Genomic DNA, 19,303 nt, shown 5'->3' on the forward strand with positions numbered 1-19,303 from the left:
AGCCGCTTCTGCTAACACGGTCTCATGCGTGGTTCACTTGCAGAAAGTGACTCAACCGGCGGACGAAACACACTTCTCACTTCCCACACACACACACGCACACACACACACACACACACACACACACACACACACACACACACACACACACACACACACAGAGTCACATGCAAACAGGGTTACCTTCTGCATCTCTGTTGATGAGCCAAAACATTCAAAGTATCTCTGGGTGAAGTTGCGCACACGTGGAATAAAAACACAACAGCATGTCTAGTGTGAGGAGTGAAGTAGAGCGCTTTGGGTTTTCTTCATTGTTTTTTCTTTTTTGAACTCAAAACACAGTGACCCAGCGTTTTTTTCTCTCCTTTTAAATGTTTGAATCCAGTGCCGCATTTTGACTACAGCTCTCTGCATATTTTTCTCCCTGTGCGAAACGTCTGCGTCACATTTCCTCGTGATCCACCTCGAGATGAAGAGGCGTGAGCTTCTCCCGGGGGAGGTGCTGAACTAGTAATCATCGCACCTGCATGTTTGCATGGCGACATTAGCGCTTAGCTCCGAGTGTTTTCAGCCTCTCGGAGCCGTTACCATGGCTGTAGACCCGTGGGCCTGTTCCCAAAGGGGCCGTTGTGTTACGGCTACGTTGTGTTGCTGTGATCTGCTGTCATCGACTTGTTGATGAAGGGTTCCACACTGTGCACACTAGGTTAATCGGGATTACTCGAAAAGGGATGTTCTGCAGGACGAGAGGGATTTCGCATGCAAACAGCTCTGTAAAAAGCGGGGATGGGCTGATTGCCGTACCCTTTGAAGTTCATTTGGCGCTGTTGATTCTGTAAATTACATTGCAATCATGAAAATCACAAATTCCTAGTGGAGCTGGAAATAAAATGAGCAAAAAGATGCTTATTAGGTCAAGTATTTAATTAGTAAACCGCCTGCCTCCTTATTCCGGCTGCTTCTCGCTTTGAAACTCACAGCTGGTCGCCTCAGATTTACGCTAAATGATGAATTCATTGTGGGCCGGCGCGTGTTACCAAAGTCATCAAAGATTCTCTCAGAACAAATGCGCTCCTCGACGGCTTCAAGAGCCCTTTAGATAAATAGCAAGATGTTCCAAGACAAAGGAGTGACTTGAGCGGTATAAATAGAGGGTTCCCGTCGGCAGAGAGGAGAAACCGAGGAGCATACAGGGTATTAACAAAACACGGATGACAAAGACGATGAGAGAACGATCAAGGGAGAAGCGGCGTGCAGCGAACACGGGGGAGACGGAGGCCCAGAGGACTGTGTGCAAAGCGCACGGCGACTGAAGCCCTGATACCTCCTGCGCGTGCCGGCACGGAGGCTCTGAAATGTGAATAATTCAGCGTGTTTTGTAGCTAATGTGTTTTATTCATAGGACACATTACTCAGCAGACGTCTCTCAGGCACTTTTGGGGAAATAAAACCAAAAAAAACGCTGACTCTGTTGGACGAGGTCGGTCCAAGGCGATGGAGGCGGGGCGCGATGTCCAAACCGGGGTCACCCTCGGTCCTCCCCCTTTCCGGCTCACCCCGTGACCTCCGATTGATCCTCGTTTTTGAAACCGGCAGGTGTCTGGCGGGGGAAAGCGGCCCGGCGCCGCATCGGTGGACACGTTCTATTTGTGGAGTTTGTCATTGCTGTATTATTGCCAGCCTTTGAACCGTCTTATTGAATTAGCGCGATTAGGGAGATCGCGCCGCGCCGTCGCCCTCGCGTCTCCGCCGCTCGATGTGATACGAGTTTGTCAATTAAACAGTGGCGGCTTGCTCCCGCGTAGCCGCTCCCTCTCTCGGCTGCTCCGTAATCACACAAGCGGCAGTGAAATGCGACCCCTGGCGCTCGCCACAGAGGCCCAGAGAATTCCCCGCAAACACTTTCTGTTTAGCCCAGGCAAGTAACACGGCTCCAAATCAACATCTGAACAATTATCATTTATATTCCGGCTGCTCTGGCTGCCAATACGCCGCAGTAATGCCAATAGTGGTTTGTGTCGTAAGTCAGAAAGATCGCAGATTTCAGGGCAATTATCATTAGGCCGCGTTATTGGAGAATTTCATCTCTCTGGTAATTGATTGCGCGGGTGTGTTTTGATGTCCTGCCACTGCTTCCTGGAGAGCTGAAGGTAACAGACACCAAAGCCTGACGAACGGGGCAGAGAGGGGGAGAGAGGGGGAGAGATGCAGCTGGAGGGCGCAGCGCGTCTATGAGCGTGGTTACCTCAGGTTGCAGCCTTCGTCCCCCGAACACACACACACACACACACAAATACGCAAAGACACACAAACATGTACACACACACGCATCCACACCCCTTCTCCCCGGCGAGGGCTTTTTATTCCGCCTGTAGCCCGGTGACCTTTTCGATAGCAATAAGCTGGCATTCACTGAACTCCGGCCCACAAATCTGCCATCATATGAGATTTCACTGTCCCCTCCAGTTTGACTCAGGCTGGCCTTTAAAAGCTCGGACAGGTCACGGAGCCTCAACCAATTGATGGTTCACTCCGTGGCGGATTTTAGGGGGGGAAGTAAAGCCTACTTCATAGAAAGAAAACGTGCGCGGTCGCAGGAGCTGATTTGTGAAAACACCAATTGACAACTTATTGTTTAATCTCAAAACCAGCTCAGAGCTTCCCTCATTTCAAGCTCCTGCTCCATATATAGAAAGGTGTCATGAGTGGTACATTTTTCCTCCTGTTGTTACTGAACTAACAGTAACTAACCGCTCAATTATTCCAACACTCCCAAAACGCAATTTATCAGCCAGCATTACTTTGCACGTCCTGGTTGTTTTCTATAATGCACATGGCATTAAACATAAAAGATCCATAAGGATTATGCAATTCCATCATTTGTGTCGATGTCCTTATACAGTCACGGAAGTACTGTATGTCTCAATTTGTGCCATCAATTTGCAACTAGGAAATGCTGATGAATGCTGAAACCTGAGTCCCGGCAGGCCGGCACATTTCATAACCAATCAAATTTAAATTAGGAGAGGAGATTATTAAAAAGATGGTGCAGCATGAGGCTGGCTTTTTGTCTCCTGCCCTGATGAAAGGTCATTAAATCTGTGCTGTGATAAGAGAAGTTACATGACAAATACTGTCTTAAGCTCTATTCGCACAGGAGGAGAATATTACCAGGAAACCTCATGTGATTTAGAAAGTACCGCCATGCGCACATGGACCGGATACGCAGTGCCTGTGTGTATTTCACTTGGAATCATCTTCCAGGTGTGCATAACATCTGGCTATGTTAAAAGTAATGTATTAGATGGTCTTTATATTTATTATCATCATGATTTTGTTACGTAGACTGATTTGTTTATATAATACTCAAGACCTCCTCTGAATACTAATGGATCTCCATGCCTTCAAATTGAAATGGGCCTCATGAATTTGTACTTTAAATGCTATCAAAACTTTAATGTACAAGTGCCAAGCAGCCTTCGTGGTTGTTCAGTATGCGATGGTTATAGCTGGTTGGTCTCGCTGTGAGCTAAATATAATAGTGGACGTATCAGAGGTAAAAAAACAGGTACTTTTCAAATGGCCACAAGAGTAATTTTAGCCCCGTGTTTTGTCATTTGTACTGAAAACGAATCAAAACACAGGGCTTTTTTTTTTGTTTTTGTCCCAAAGGTTTTAAAACACCGTGGGGAAAATCACATGCGAGGCGTGTTCTTTGTCCTGCACGCTGCTCATTTAGTTCCATCTAAACCAGGCGTGCGTGGTTATAATCCCTCAGCTGTGAACGGCCTCCTTCACCCGACGGAGGTGCAGGTAAAACCGCCAAATAATAGAGGACACTCTCTTAGGTTATGTGCACACCTGTGTCCTCTTGTGTGTGGCTGATCATAGCAAACCGGAGATGTCACATATGTTTAAGTATCTTAAGTCTTCATTTGCTTCTTGCTATATTACAGCTTTTGAGTACCACCTGCTTAACTGCCCCCTTGTTTACCTGGGCAGATGGTACGTTCCGGTTTAACGCCGGGCAGGAGGCCGACATGGCTACTCGATTCCCTGCAGTGGGAGACGAGGTTGCAGCCTGACTCGAAAAGGGGTCGACTTTGTTATTCCTTTCTTGATTTTGCGTCAACTTAATCGATGCTAAACTCGGCCGGGTTTTAATGACTTTTGGTCCATTTTGCGGGCAAATTACGTCTACGTCTGTGGATGTTGATTTCCAATGCCCCAAGAAAAAACACAAACTTACTTCCTTCAAAGTGTTGCATTTAACTAATGGAAAGGAGAATTGATGAAAAGCAAGTTGGCTTCTTGCTTAAAAACCAGATCAACAAATCAGACCTTTTTTTTTTTCTTCCGGAAGCTGATCCTGATTAGAGGCTTCAGACAGCCGAGCAGGACGCCCCTTGTAACCCGCGCTCCTTCACCCAGTTGCCTCTCAGCAGGCTCCGCGCTGACATTTCCTTACGAAACGAGAGCGCTGTCGGCTGCAATATGTCTAACAGTAGGTGCGAGGGTTGTTAGAGCAAGCAGAGTGTGAGATGGTTTACTCAAAATGCTACAGCGTTATCTGTTTGGCGACTGGGAAGGAGAAGCCCAAGAAGGCGGCGCCATGGGGGCTTTTCACACCTTCTGATCGACTTTAATGTTGCAGCAATTAAGCGGCATTGTAAAAGGAATCACTCATCCAATAGAGCAGTACAGTATCAACGCATTAAGTCAGTTTTGTGCAGTTTATGTGTCATCTTCCATCTTTGACAGCTCAAACCAAAGGTGAGTTTGGAACTTGCGACAGAGGAACCAGAGAGGAACCCAAAATGAGACAAAGGGAAAGGTGTGTGCCGTTCATCTGGCAGTAAAAGTAATTGTTCTTTGTTTGATTGGAGATGGCTATCTGAAGTGTAAAACAAGGCTGGAGTAATGATTCGTGAATAACTTAACGGGCAGTCGACGTGACTCAACTGAATTGTTCAGATCTCCATCTGGACTCAAGGGAATTCTGCCGTCCTTTATGTGATTCAATTAGTCCAATCAACCCTCAGCATACTATTTGAAGTTGAGCTAGCACGTAAGGATGCCATATTTCCTCATTGTACTTGACGGATAACACTCTGCTTCTATGGGTAGAAGTCCTTTCATCATCCAAGGAGCCATAAAATACTAATAGTCAAGCTACAGGAACAGGGGCTCCCAAATAAACCTATAAATACACAGTGCTTGCATGTAGTTGTTAGACCATTGCACAATAAACCGTACTGACTGAAATCTTTGCTGGTTATTGTTTGTTGGGCTTTATTCATTGGTTACACCAAACTAAGCAACACTACATAACCCAGATAGGCCTTTGCATCTCACTGCAATAATAATAAAGTGCCATTATTTGGAATACACAGCGGATGGGTAAAGCGCAAACCTCAAACGCTTGACTTCTGGTCTCAAGAGAACATTTATGAATAGATCAAGAGAACTGGACTAAACTATCCAAAATAGTGTTTCCTTCATTCCAGTGAAAGCTGCACAAAGAATTCATTCAGTCATAGAGCTCCTTTGGCAACTTCTATCCCAAATACGATGTAGCAAATATTTAGTTCAAATGAGTAAAAATCTGTGGTATTAAATTAAAATGTATTTTATAATTAATTTTCTGTGGAGAAGGTTCATTTATGCATGAGGCTTTGGCATCACAATCCGTGTGTTTTTTTTTGATGGGTTTTTCCTAATTCATATATTTAATACCAAAGGTAACTCAGCCGATGAAACCACTTCCTTATTTCCATGACGCGCTTGTCAATAATGTACCACATCACAGCATCCTATTTATCCCATTTGGTCTAATAGACAGTATAAGTGAATGTTAAAAACAGCCCAGTCTCACTGCTGCATGTTGTTCACGCTAGAGCGGCTGTCTGAAAGCGGTCCAAGGCTTCCTGCTGCAACTGATCACTGGGCCTCCAGACAAGTAACTACAGGGCACTAAACCAAATAATATTAGAAGCCATCTGGAAAGCTCACGCTGCGCACAGTAACTGGTGCGACGTGTTGCACGCAGCATTGATTATGCAGCATTTGCTTATTGTTTGGTTTTCTTCTTTCTTAATAGATCATTTTGTGAGAGGGAAGGGGGGGGGGTTGCGTCACTCCAATGACATTCTTTGAAGTCCATAGGAAAATATGCATTGATCTACTAAATATACAAATGAAATAAAAGCAAACATTTTTAATGAAAATAAACAGTGGTATCCGACACCAGACTGGCCAATTATCACCGATGCCCCTAATAACCGAAACAAGACACATTTCCATGTGGACAACTTGTCAAACACGATGAACCTGCTCCAGGTCTCAGCTCTAATCGCACGTTGTTGGAACTACATTGCTAAAGAACAGGCTTTCATTTTGTAGCGTGACACATCGAGCTGAAACAGGGCGACTATAATCTAACTGGGCACAGAGCTGTCAGACGACGTCTCCCTGAATCACGTGACGGTTTCACACACGGAAGAACCTCTATTCACCAGTATTACTGCGCTGACTTGTTGGCTGGACGAAGCCATTAAACAGGTGTTGGCGGGAAAAGATGCACTTGTTATTGGAAGGTTTTATTTTTTATATATGTTTGATTAGGAATGGGAAGTATTGTTTTAAGAAAACGTAGGAGGAAATGTTCACTTCAGGGAAGGAAAGTTTGCAAAAGAGAAGTGTGTGCAGATAACATGAGGTGTGGCCGTGATGTCGTGTGAGTGTGTGACTCGTCTATCTGGGCTCCATCAAGGCGCTCCGTGTCGCCTCAACGTTTACGCCGCCATAACAAGATAACAGGGGGCCTCCTTCACTCCAGCTCCCCACAGGCTTTTCTCTTTTTTTACTCCCAAGTTTGGAGCAAAACACTTTCCTTAAAGTTTTGAGAGGAAATCTTGGGAAAAGCTGGAGGACAGAAATGACCTTTTTTTTCCCATTTGTAAAAGCCATCCGTTGTACCGCGAACGCCGCCCTCGCACGTGTGAGAACGAGGTCAATAAGAGAGAGGCTCGCGTTTCATTTTGGGAAACCAAAACATTATATCTCCCTTTCCTTCAGCTCCGGTTTCCGGATACTGACGTGATCAATTCCCAGAAAACTAGTATTAAATATGAGTCAAGGGAGGAATGATCTTTGATAGCTCAGGTTTAGCCTGTGCATATCTTAAATGCTCTCGCTATTGACTGCGAGTCACCCAGAAATATATCCCGTGGTCTCATTGTCAAAAGCTCAGTGGGATTTTAAGAGCCGTGCATGATATCTACCACGCGTATGGGCCCACACAGCCGCAATGCTTGACAGACATTTTCTTCATTCTCTCATGGCATTTTGCTTTTTTTTTTTTTTACCCCTTTCCTCTTTAATTGCTGTCTGGGCTTCAAATCCCTCTCGCCGTAATGGGGGCTTTTGTTGCATTTCACAGTTCATCACTCATGAAAATGTTATTGTCTGGGACCATCTCCATCGTCTCCCTCCCGGTGCACCAGGCTGAGAGAAATCGTGCTTTGCTGCCAGAGAGATCCGTTGACTCTTATTTGCTCTTTGAACCTCTGGGGTGGAGTCCCCCTCCGCGCTCCCTTGCCACCACCCTGTTTTTCACAATGCCCCCTTCCCTCTTTGAGAAACGGGTAACAAATGGCGAGCGTGCACACACACACCGGGGCATATAAAGACGAGCTCACGGAGCCCGAAGCCCGGCATACGGTGGCATCCATATTTAGACGCTCACTTTTCATTCATTTGTGTTGGGGGGGCTTTTAATGTTAATTGCTGCAGTTAAGTGGGAGTGTTGTGGATGCAGCGATCCCATCTCTCATTTAATCCACAGTGGGTGGAGAGCAGACGCTCTCCCTGCACTGCTCAGCATTTCAAAGCAGCGGGGCCTCCTGTCCTCTATCAGCACAATAAACCCGCTTTATTTATTTTTACAGTGCCTGTATTAATGCGCCGTGTGTGTGTGTGTGTGTGTGTGTGCCTCTGCCTGTTTCTATTTGGGTCTGTATCAACATCCACACCACTGACTTTGGTGAATTCTGAACTGCAGCTTCAGACGAAAGTTCTCTTCTATTTTAGGGTTTAACCTACTGTATGTGCCGCTCAAGTTAACTACTGTAATGTGGAAAAGACCAGCGATTTTTCAGAATAACGTAATCTGCCTGAATATCGTCGTTAGCCTATTTGGCTTTCTTGAAAGCTTTTTGGGTTAAGCAAGCCTGCAACCCTGCCGTCATGATCATGTCATGATAGTTGTCTCCGGGGAGCAGCGTGTTAGATATTTTTGCATGACGTACCCACGTCAACGATCCCTGCGTTTTGTCAGGCATTTTGAAAATCATCAGGTCTGCATCAGACGGAAACCTAACGTGTCGCGCAACTAAGGCTCCAATTAAACGACAGCAATGTGGATGAAGCCTCAGAACAACTGCTCCCTGTCTTCATGTCAGAACCGGGTGCAGAGGAAGAGAGAAGCTGTTGAGGAAACTGCAAACGAATGGCTGTTTAAAAAAAAAAAAAAGCATTAACACGTGGCGATTTGACCAAGTAAATAGGAATAAAATACTTTTGCAGTTTTCCTGGCCCTGTTTGGGCCGCCGGCCTCCTGAGGAGCGTCCCTCTCCTCCCCTTGTTTGGGAGAAATGGGAGGCTCTACACGTCCCCCTGACGGGCTCTGAAGAACACTCCTGGATTACCTTGACTGACAGCTCTCAAACCCGTGGATCTGTTGCGTGTGACCCGCACCAAGCGCAGGGCAAACTCTGAATCAATAGCAACTCTATCGGTGAAGGAAATTGAAAGCTTAATGTGAATGCTGAGTGCCCCCTCGTGAGCGGCATAAGACCATCTTTACAAAGCTCGTCTCAGGTATTCTCCTCTTCTTGACCGATATGAGCACAGCGGCAGAATTTCTTCATGGAGCATCAAGAGTAGAACTCTGGAGATGATAGGCGACCAATGGAATTGTCTTTCATATCGATATTACACTGTCGTAGAACATTCCCATTGTGCCTGCGCCCTCAGCTTGATCTGACGCTGAGAATTTGACATCTGCTGCCATTGCGGATGACTTCTCATTGATGGTTGCAAACAGGCCGAATTACCGCCTCAATAAGACAACAAAACATGTCAAATAAAGTGACGTTTCTGTGCAAAACTCTCCCGTTAAACCCATACAGGGATCAAGCCAACTGGATTTTGGGTGGGCACTAACATGGCTCCTCTGTGCGCTGTCCTACACGTGGCTGAGTTGCTTCGTAAGCTAACATCTGCTCAGCAGAGGGAATCGGACCGGTCAGCGCAGAAGGCGAGTGCCTGGGAAAAAGTGCTTGCTTAATTAAAGGGAGGGAAAGAGGGAGAGTGGCTATTTACACCTAATTCTGACATAAATCTGCGGTTATCGCACAGGCGAGACTGTCCTCTACTCAATTTAGGAAGCACCCGAGAGCTTCTCCGTAATAAGCATTCCTCCTGATTAGAACAAACTTTCTGTGTGGGAGAGAAGAGAAGCTGGATTTAACCAGAGGGGAAGTAGTTAGCAAAGCGCCGGCATGGACGTGGAGCATTTTATTAACCCCGGACAGGACACAGGGAGTAATTGGTAACTTGGGTGTAGACTTGTCGCGCCTGCAGGACTTTGGCCGAGGGGTACCGGGATATGGACACTTGGCAATTCAACCCCTACATATATCCCAAAGCCGTCGGCTCAGGCGTCACTGTCTGCCTCGGCCCATTACTCCCTTAATTAGGAAGTTGTTTTATGTCCTGTGGCTGCAAAGCTAGTTTCAGCCATTCTTTCTTTTAATCCCGCCTGGAACGAGTGGACGTGCAGCGAAAGCAGCACCAGTTCGGATCACGTGAGTCTGTTCGTTCTGAGAGGCTGGGCGTCTAGATGCATTTTACATCCCTCCTCTGTCTGCACATCCGAGGCCCTAAATGGAATGATTTAGTTGGAGGTGGCAGGCATTAGCTGTTTCTCCGGCACACACAACGTTGTCACGTTGAAAGGCTCTCTTTCAACAACGTTGAGCGCCGCTTCAGACGATCCCGCCATAAACACCAGGGAGATACGCCAGGCTGCCGACACTGTGGCTGGGAGCGTTGGCGTTTGATATGAGTCTGCTTACCCCCCCCCTCGCCTGACTTCCCTCGGATCTCACCAAGGGGCTCTCTTCTCCACGTATCCTGTATTAGCTGGGTGGCTTTCTTGCCACCATGTGATGAGCAGACAGTGACAAATCAGTTGTGGTTACATGTATTTTTATTTGGTTGCTGGGGTTTGTATCTTTGATGTTTTTCAGAATGCGATGTGGTCCAGTCCCACCACCGATCAACGGGGAGAGATGGAGGCGATCTTCTGGGAGTTGGGGAATAATTCAAAGTTCATCATAATTTCATATAAGCTAATGGCAAAATTTAAAACAGGAAGTCAACGATAAAGTAGTAAATCCCGCCTCCTGCCATATTGATTGACTGACGATCTCGACACAATAACACGTCACAAGCAGAACGCCGGGTTTGGCTTCTAACGCTGCAGGGGAACCTGTGACGGAATGATTAATGCTGACGCTGGCTGCGGTCCATTGAGGGGAGCCGGTTCCGAGGCGCCGGTATTACAAAAGCTCGCGGACCTACGTGGAATATTGGAACACTTAATGGAATGGAGCCGTTGTTTTTTTTGCCATTACTTCTTTCCCAGCTCTGACAAGCCGAGATATCTGCCGTGAAAAGGTCTGTGATTAGGGTGCTACGCTGCGCTAATCACCCAAAATTGTTGTAGTTCCCGGGCGAGTTGAAGACAAGGTTTCACACAACAGTATTTTGGATCACATATGACATCACTGGCTTCCCATGATCCCTCTGAGGTCAGGCATCTAGCAACCCTGCTTCTCAAAATCAAACTTTTTGCCACTATAGAGGGTGAAACTGGTGCTGTGTTGAAGGTTTTCTGTCTATTTTATACAAACGAGCTGCACATTTGAACCAGTTCTTCTACATACACTCAAAAAACACAAAAGGGAGGCATGCTGCTGTATTAACGGGACAGCTAGCAGCAATCCAGCACAATACATTACATTATACAACCAACCAAAATCCAATTTTTCCCATTTCTTTAGGGTGATGACATCATACAAACATTCAAACCCTCCCACATTGTTTTCAAAGAGGAAACCGATTCAGATCGGCTAACAAAACCAAGTGACAAACAGCGTATTTCCATCTTTTTCCCCGTTGCTGCAGCCCCTGAATCACTGCTACTGACTCTTTTCAGCCTACAGAAGCGCTTTTGGGGAAAAGATCATAGGAGCCAATGTGTGACTACGTGTGTGTGTTGGTGTGTGTGACTGCGTGCCGCCGCGTGTCCGGGTGCCATGTGGCACAGAGCGACTCGGCTTTGTTCTGCCAAGAGATAAGAACACAGGGTAAGCCGCTCGCTGCGCCAGCCCACTGGATTTCACCTCCGAGTCGTCTTTTGTTGGGAGAAGTAGGGCTGCTCTATTTCTAAAGTGACGAGTCCTTCCCGTGCGCCACGTTGACTCCACATGCTGTACATGTTTAATGTGAGAAGCTATTTGAAAATAGATTATCAATGGCAAAGCACATGAGAGAGAGAGAATTAAAAAAAAAAAGTTAAATCCTGCCAGGGCTGGAAACCTAATCGCTCACTGAGGGTAGTTTCACATGGTGATTAGGAATATGAGCACGTAATCGGCTGCTCTAATTGTTTCGATTATGTAAGTCCTCTAATCTTAAGCACTATACTGTCACTGCACAGCAACGATTACGTGCGAGATGCCGCATGAGCCACTGTGTTCAGTGCACATTTAAATAAAGGCAGACTGCCTCCTGGCGTGAAGGTGTTAGACGCCTGTGCTCGCTGGATGCACGTCTTGCGGAGGAACCCTGCCAGTGAATATTGGCAGCAGTCAGCAAACAGGTCGACGACGAGAGGGCACAGCCTGCTGGGAAGTGTAGGCGGAGGCTGGCATATGGCTGACGGGCGCTCGGGGGCGTTTGCCTCACCAGCGCTCGTCCTGGCTAGGCTGCCTTTTTTTTAGCTCGTTTCAAGTGTGCTGAACTGAGACGATCCAATGTCTTGGTGGCAATTAGACGTCTTGTATTGTTGGACGGGTCAGTGTGTGTGTGTGCGTGGCCGGGGTTCATTTATCACCAGAATCCCATCTTTGCCTCTGGGTGTCACCACTAAAGACACCCGCTTTGCTCCTTGGTTCACCACCAGCTGCCTTAGCGCCTTCCTTAGAACATCCAAGCATACAACCACGTCAAATAAACAGCCTACTTTCATTCAAACAGAAAATAATCTTCACTCAATGCGTAACCACATATTCATCCCCTCTACGATTGATATCAACTCAGCCCGTCCTTCTAAACCTCCTGCGGCTCCCGATTCAGCCGCTATAAACAGTAGAGATATAGATATTCCTCAACAAATCAACCAATATAATATTTTGATTTACAGTTAATCTCCTCATAATTGCATCTTTTTGCACACAAATAAAACACATCAGGTCTGGTCCATAGCTGCTATGCCCGCTGTCTCGTGCATGTTAACGGTGAGCTGACTAATTGGCCTGACCTCTGTGTGTCAGTATCTGCGGTTGAAGAAGCCACATTGTGGGACCACAAACAAATGGGCTTCTCACACTTTGGTCGGTTGGGGCGAGCTCATTATCGGATTGGTTTGACTCCCTTCGCTGCTCCTGCTGAAAGCTTACTTAGGCTTCAACGTTTCAGATTCATTATTCCCTCTTCAGAAATCCCCATCAATTGATTTCAAGGGTATTGTGTTGTTGTTTTTAACGAGGACGGATATTTCCGGCATCGCGTTCCTGTCGTACTGTGCCTTTTCAGTTGGAAAGAATAATGTGTGTCCCAAAAAGTCCTTTATCCTTCTTTGAAGTAAAGCGTTTACTCGTGGACCCGTTTGTGAAGCGATCACAACCTGCCCTGTACTCTAAACCAAACCAGTGTTCACCTTTGGTTGTGTATTTGTTTCTGCCGTATAGCTCTTGTTTAACACTTTTTTTTTCTGAGTTATTAAGTTCTACTTTATGAATATGCAGAAGTGAAACTTTTTAGCATAAAGGCCTGGAAGAAATAAAATATATGTTTGAGTGACAGAAACTAAACACCCCCCCACCCCCCTCCTCCCAAAACTTGTCTTTTCAAATCCCTTCTGGACACCCGCCTGGCTGCTTCCAGCATAACAATTTAAATCCCACCTGATAATACCTCTTGTCACACTGACAGCTGTCTTCAAGTCAGCCGTGTTCCCTGTTTAAGTTTGCTTTTCAAATTAACAAGTGGATTTCCTCACAGTGGTCTTTGTTTTTAAAAAAATACACCCTAAGGAAATGCAACCAGGCACAGAGCGGGTTTTGTTCCTGTTGCTAGAAACTGACGAGTGGTTTTCCTTGGCAGTTTGCTCCGGCAATTATTGAGGTTCTCAGTGTTTCAGTTATGATTTGTCAGGTGCGGGCGACTTTGGTCGGGCGCAGTGCAAACAGCCTGCTGCTATATCTGAATTCATCAATTTCATTATAGAAGCTAAAAAGCTTCCACTGTCACTCAAGAACACAAGCCGGGGACTTTCCGGGTTGCTGCTTGCAACCGTTTCGTCAGCCTCTGAATTAATGGCAGAATTACATTTTGAGCAAAAACTTTTACTGTGTCTAATTGGAAGCCTCGCTTTGATTGAGGCCTGCAAGACGGGGGTAGTTTTGCATTCCCAAGCATTCGAGATTTTTTATTTTTTATTTAGAAGTAAGTGGAGTTGTCATATCGGCATCTGTTCACCGTCAACGTCGTCATCTCCTCACAGGGAAGTGTGATACCTCAGCTGTGTGTAAAGTTGCAAAACAATCATTAGGTTGAATTACGCCGGCATTATGGCAATGATTCCGGCTCGCTGTCGGCCTGTTAAACACGGCGTAAGTGGAGCCTGCGGAGCAATCAGCTAATGTTCTGAAAGCAACGCACAATCATATATTTTAATCGGCTGACGGAGCTGGAGGGCGGAGGCTTTGCCAGCCCGCAATCACTCACTGCTTCGATACCCCCCCCCCCCCTTCACCAACCGCGTCTGCAGTATTGGACCGCCCGTGTGCACCGCGTGAGGGCCGAGCAGGAGGGAGCGAGCGAGCGGGCGGGCGGCTGCAGGCGAGGAGCGGGCCGATGTGAATTATTGAGTTCCGGCCTCAGTGCTGAGCACAGCCTCCCTCCTCTGGCTGAGACGTGGTGCTGTGAGGAGAGGGAGGCGGGAGGTAGACGCACCCGTCCCTGTCCCTCCTGTGAGTCTCTTTCGTTCTTGTCGTTGTCCACGGAGCTTCTGGAGGAGCTGTTAAACTCTCTCTCTGCTGCAGGCCTCGCGCGAGGAGGTCGGCTTCGTCTTTAGCATGAGGACGGTAGCCGTGCTTCGACCCCTCTTGTACATCCAGGCTCACGCTTTAGTTTCGATATAACCCCGGCAGTATCCTCGGCATCGATCTTCCCTCTCCGTCTGCCCTTGCTCTGTCTCACACCTTTTTTTTCTATCTGTCTTCTCCCACATCTGAATTCTTTCGGAGCACAAGCACCCGACGTTTTAGTTACCTAGCTGAAAGATACAAGGCCGCTCGCCGGAGAACTAAGTCTTTGGAGTCCAATGAGATCGCCTCTTCGACCCGCTGCCGCCCTACAAGGCCAGCTGAAAGAGAAATGTGTGCACAAATTACAGAGACATACCATGTGTCAGATATGTTCATACGTTTTCCTTCATTAAAAACCTTGCAGGTCTTACAGTTACTGGCTTTTGGTTTGCACTTCAATGCATCATTTTCTTAACTGCTTTTTTTGTCATTTAATATTTACACAATTTCTTTTTCATTTCAAGGTTTTATTTTAGCTTCAGCGCCAACATGCACCAACCGCCAAGACAAATTCCTTGTATGTTTGACATATTTTGGCAATAAATGTTTCCTGATTCCTGATTCCTGAACAAGAAAGCCATCCATCAATCCGGTTGTGTGCAGTGGACATATTGTGATTCCACCAACACAGCAGGCTTTAGCATTTATTTCAACCATAGCACATATCAGACCCACTCCTTCTGTTCTAATGTTCCAACATAGACTCCTTTCACTGCCTGAAATGAGCATTGAATACAAGCCCGTCATTCTTAATCTTTGTCATCGGTGGCACCAGCGTTGCATTCTTTGCGAAATCCGATGAACCCGTGCAGGTGCCCAGAAACTCCTTCAGCTCAGACTCCAGCAAGTGCAAGTATTTGTCATTTGGAACAGGACGGCGTGTGATGTGTCCCTGCCCATCTCCGTCTCCTTGATACGACCATGACCTTTTTGTGTTTGTGCTCTTATGTCACATACCAAGTGCATAACACGGCTGTTTACCATGAACTTCAAGGCCTTTTATACTGAATGGAAGATGGATGATACACAACCGGTACACGGATAGCCTTTTCTCTCCCCCACATCAAAGTGCTCCGCTGCGTTTTGAGGCCATTCAAGTTGTTCTGCAGAGCTCAGGCCCAAGGTCAATACGCAACCCACTTCCAGCCCTGGGATTCTTATTCCAGAAGAAGCTGTGCAGGGGAGGCTCAACAAATGCCCGCCCGCCAGAGACTGCGGGGGGAAAATCTCAGCTCGCCTGGTTTCAGCCTCATGGTTTGTTGTCCACAGCTTGTTTACGCTGCCGTGCAATGGTTTCATGGTAAGAGAAAATACTCTACGTATATATGCAATGTTGTGCAGCCAACTTGGAAAGTTTGGATGTGTGAATAATCCAAACATTAAAAACATTTGTAATGGATAATTTATATGACGCCGTTACCATTGGTAGTACTATTGAACCGCGCCTCTTCCAGCAGTAGAGCGGCTTGACCGCGAGTTACTCAGTTTCCAATTATGTTAAAGTTCCACTCTGCGCCACGGCCTCCTTTCAGGGGATTATTGATATTTAGGAGGTTTATTAATTCAGGTGGGTCGCTGTGCTGGAGCTGGAGGTCTCGACTTTCTGACTGGCAGGCCTCAGTCTGTCAGGATTGGAAACAGGACTTCAGCCAGCATCTTCACCAACATCGGCACCCCACAGGGTTGTGTCCTCAGCCCCGTCCTCTACACCCTGTTCACCCACGACTGTGTCGCCTCCCACAAGGATAACATCGTCCTGAAGTTTGCTGATGACACCGCAGTGATAGGACGCATCACTGGGGGGAACGAAGCGGCATACAGGAGGGAGGTGGCCAGTTTGGTGTCATGGTGCGAGGATAACAACCTCACCCTCAACACTGACAAGACCAAGGAGCTGATAGTGGACATGAGGAAGGAGAGGAGACCTCATCAACCACTTTTCATCCAGGAGCTTGAAGTTAAGAGGGTGAGCAGCTTCAAATACCTCGGGGTCCACTTCAGTGAGGACCTCACCTGGACACTCAACACAACACAGCTGGTCAAGAAGGCTCAACAGCGGCTGTACTTCCTGAGGAGGCTGAGGAAGTTTGGGAGCACATCCGGCAGCACATCCACCATGGACCGCAAACACCTGCAGAGAGTAGTGAGGACAGCAGAAAAGATCATCAAGACCCCACTGCCCTCTCTGCAGAGCATCTACCACCGCAGGGTTCACAGGAGAGCTGCCTCCATTCTCAAAGATCCCACCCACCCCCAACATCAAGCTTCTACCCTCACAGGAGGTACAGAAGTGTCAAATGCAGGACCACCAGACTGAAAAACTCTTTTTTCCCCACTGCCATTAGAGCCATCAAATGCTGAGAGGACTCTATAACCTAATCCACAACTGGTCTACACTTTAGCTAGCTAGCTAAAGCTAAAGTTTAGCTTGTTAGGATTCATTTAAAGTTACTGTACGGTTAATTTATATTGCACTCATTTCATTTAACTTAATTCTTTTTCTTTTACAACCTGCTCAGTTTTGCACTTTTCCTCGTCACCTCATTTCTACCTTATCCTTACCTCATCTTTTATTTCATGTACCTTTATGTAAATATTGTATTCTTATTCATATTTTTATTTTAAAATTGGTCGGCTTTCCGGAAAGGCAATTTCAATACACAAGGTGTAAACAGTGTGTAAATGACAATACAAAAAATAAAAAGAATCTTTGAAATCTTTGTCGTCGCCCCATTAAGAAGTTAAAACTGGGAGGAGGTTTGGCAATGTTTATCTGCCTTCCTGCCAACAGACTCTCTCCAAGGGGTTTAAGCCTCAGTGTGTGTGTGTGTGTGTGTGTGTGTGTGTGTGTGTGTGTGTGTGTGTGTGTGTGTGTGTGTGTGTGCAGCTCCACAGTGTAGTCAGTGAATGGAAAGACTGCTTTCAGTGAGTCTCTGCATGAGCCTCGTGGGCTCTGACAGTTTTGTGGATCAGTGGAGTAATATTACAACCCCATGTTTTTATGGAAATATCAATGAATGCCCGTTAAACTATTTGTTTTTTTTATCACATAATTCATATGTTCATGTGTAAAAACTGAACTTCCTAAATACATTAAGGAGCCCCTCAACACAAAGTCAAACATGCTTTACTTGTTTGAGTGTGTTTGTTTTACCATCAGTGCATCAAACTGATGCTTTAACTTCATATGAAACCACAATTCACAAGTGATTTACACACACACACACACACTTATATTTTACAGATCCAGGCAGTGGTCTGATAACGCCACAGCGATTAGTTCTTTAAGGAAGGCTGAATTACCGCCAGCACTCATTTCTGCCGGGACTGTCGAGTCAGAGGGAAGATACGAGTGTGATACTCGGCAGTGATTTTATATATATATATATATATATATATATTAGCCTAACTTTCATTTTACACCACCTCGTCAGTGAAAGTGGATCCAGACTGCTGCATCCATTAAAAAAAACAGCTGTTAATTGCGTCCCGCTGTGATAATGTGTCTTGTTAGTAGATGTCGCCTCAGTGTGTTTATTCCAAACGCACAAAGGACCTAGTTTAACCAAAACACTAAACTGTGTTCACTCTGTTCGTGCATTATTTGTCCCGCCAGCCGGTTCTCCCTCCCCGGTAATCCAAACTAGGCCGACACACTGGGCCCAGCGCAGCGTTCCAGTGTAGCTGAGACGCAAGTTAATGGCTGGAGTCAAACGCGGTGCGGCGAGGCGGTGCGGCGCTGCCGGCTTCCCCCGAGTCGCATCCGAGAGCTGTCGAGGCGCCCGCTTGCTGCCGTGTTCAGCGCGGTGACGGAGCATTTGTACCACCTCCGCCCATGGCTGCCGCGACTCTGTCACGTCAGATGAAATCGACTCGGGGAGAGGAGAAGTAAAGGGAGCAGAGACGCACACAGGAGGGAGGGAGCCTTGTTATTTTCTGCTTCTGGAGAAGATGTCTGAGACGTTGTGTGGGACTGAATCACGGGCGGCGCAGCCTAGTTTCACTATGCATTGTTATTGCTGTCTGACTCGGGGAGGAAAGTCTCATTTCGTGCTGTGTGGAAGCGGAGATGATACGGAATAGCTGAGCAACAGGAAGCTGCCGGGGTCAGAGCGACGAGGGGAAGCCAGTCGCGAAGCAGAGTTTCTGGATGGAAACCGTGTGTACGCAGTCGTGAATGATAAACCAAGCAGACCATCCTTAATGGAACGAGGTTGTAAACCACTAGAGAGGGATCTTAATTACCAAAGCGCCTGTACAGACAAGTTGTAAGTGTGTGTGTACAAGCTACAAAGTGGGTGAACATCTGACATGTCTGATCTTTTAGCTACTATGTCATGGCTGACACATGACTGGTACATGTTGGAGTCTCATGTCTGGAGACAGATCTGGAGGAACCGCGCCTCTTTGCAGTGTCATTACAATCCAAAGGTTTGCGCGAACATTTCCGAGCATCTACCTCAATAAGCAAAGCTTCCTTGGATTTTTTAGTGCAAGGTGAAAACACATTTCCACTGCGATTGCACATATGTCCGTAGGAGTTCATTAATAGTCGAGTACCAAACGCACTCAACAAAAACCCCTGGTGGCAGGCTTGCCAACATGTGGTGTAATAGGAGCCAAAAACACCCAGTGCAGATGGTCAGATGTAAGATATTCAGGCATTTAACAAGGTTTATCCTTCAGTCTTCTTTATTCTGCACTGCACACACAGAAGTTAGTATTACATTAAAAGTCCTTCTGCTGCTGTGCTCTTGTTTTTACCTGATGATTCCCCGGCACGGTGCTTCTGATGATGGTCGACAGGAAACAGTTTATCCGTTTATCCGTCCCTCAGATTGCATGCAAAAAGGTAGATTTAG

At 46.6% G+C, this 19,303-nt stretch overlaps 1 protein-coding gene across 11 annotated transcripts in view; it reads left to right on the forward strand.

The window, feature by feature from the left end:
• Positions 1 to 19,303, forward strand: part of ntng1a (netrin g1a) — an 85,067-nt gene that overhangs the window by 9,030 nt on the left and 56,734 nt on the right. The window lies entirely within an intron of this gene.

Source organism: Gasterosteus aculeatus, chromosome 21 (assembly GCF_964276395.1).
Source record: "Gasterosteus aculeatus chromosome 21, fGasAcu3.hap1.1, whole genome shotgun sequence".
Classification (NCBI taxonomy): Eukaryota; Metazoa; Chordata; class Actinopteri; order Perciformes; family Gasterosteidae; genus Gasterosteus; species Gasterosteus aculeatus.